Below are 1,818 nucleotides of genomic sequence, written 5' to 3'. Positions count from 1 at the left end.
AGTGTTCTCCTTGCTCTGCATCCTCCACAGCATGAGATGAGTGTTCTCCTTGCTCTGCATCCTCCCCAGCGTGAGATGAGTGTTCTCCTTGCTCTACATCCTCCCCAGCATGAGATGAGTGTTCTCCTTGCTCTGCATCCTCCCCAGCATGAGATGAGTGCTCTCCTTGCTCTGTATCCTCCCCAGTATGAGCCATTTGGATTGTTGATCTTGGCCATTCTGACAGATGTAAGACAAAAATCTCAAAGTAATTTTGATTTGCAAGGATATTGAAAATTTTTAAGTACTTCTCAACCATTAGTTTCCTTTTTTGAGAATTCTCTTTTTATGTCTTTTGCTTGTTAGGGTTACTATTGTTGCATTGAAACACAATGACCAAAAAGCAAGTAGGAGAGCAAAGGGTTTACACTTCCACATTGCTGTTCAGCAGCGCTGGAGGAAGTCAGGACAGAAACTCACACAGAGTGGGAACCTGGGAGCAGGAGCCAATGCAGAGGCCACAGAGGGGTGCTTCTTACTGGATTGCTTCCTCTGGCGTGCTCAGCCTGCTTTCTTATAGAACCACCCTAGGGATGGACCACTCACCATGAGTTGGGCCCTTCTCCATTGATCATTCATTGAGAAAATACCTTACACCTGGATCTCATGGAGGCATTTATTCAACTTAGGTCCCTTCCTTTCTAACGACTTGTGCTTATATACATGTTAGCACGTGTACAGCCAGTACAGGACTGTACCTTATTTTAAAATTGGGCAGTTTTCTTGATGTCCAGTGTTTTTTTTTTTGAGTATTTTATATATATTATATATTAACCTTCTATCACATGTATGGTTGGTAAAAATCTTTTCCCCTTCTGTAGCTCGCCACTTTGTCCAAATGATGATGTCCTTTGTGTACAGACAGTTTTGATTTCATGAGGTCACATTTATTAATTGTTGATCTTAGTGCCTAAGCTATCAATGTTCTGTTCTGGAAGCTTTTTTTGCCCTGTGAGTTCCCATACGTTTCATGGTTATTTCCTCTTCTTTCTTCTTCTTCTTCTTTTTTTTTTTTTTTAAAGATTTATTTATTATATGTAAGTACACTGTAGCTGTCTTCAGACACACACATCACAAGAGGGCATCAAGATCTCATTATGGATGGTTGTGAGCCATCATGTGGTTGCTGGGATTTGAACTCATGACCTTCAGAAGAGCAGTCGGCACTCTTAACCACTGAGCCATCTCTCCAGCCCCTCTTCTTTCTTCTTTCAGGTTCAGTGTATCTGGTTTTATGTTGAGGTGTTTGATCCACTTGGACTTGAATTTTGTGCAGGGTGATAAATACAGACCTATTGGCATTCTTCTACCTGCCAATATCCAGTTTGTCCAGCACAATTTGTTGAAAATATTGTCTTTTTACAGTGAGTATTTTTGGCTTCTTTATTAAAAAAAAAAAAAAAGCAGGTGTCCATTAATTATGTGGACTTAAATCTGAGTCATTAATTTGATTCCCTTGATCAATATGTTTGTTTTTGTGCCAAAACTGTGCTGTTTTTATTATATAGCTCTCTAGTATAATTCAAGATTGGGCATGGTGATGTCACCAGTAGTTCTTATATCACTGAGGATTGTTTTAGCTATCCTGCTTTTTTTTTTTCTTTATGTGTGTGTGTGTTTCCATATGAAGCTGAAAATTGTCCTTTCAAGTCCTGTGAAGATTTGTGTGAGAATCTTGATGGGGATTGCACTGAATCTGTAGATTGCTCTTGTTAGGATGGCCATTTTTACTATATCAATCCTACCAATCCACAAGCATGGGAGATCTTTCCATCTTCT

The sequence above is a fragment of the Mus pahari genome, chromosome 2, assembly GCF_900095145.1.
Source record: "Mus pahari chromosome 2, PAHARI_EIJ_v1.1, whole genome shotgun sequence".
Lineage (NCBI taxonomy): Eukaryota > Metazoa > Chordata > Mammalia > Rodentia > Muridae > Mus > Mus pahari.
Note: the sequence above shows the minus strand (reverse complement) of the source record.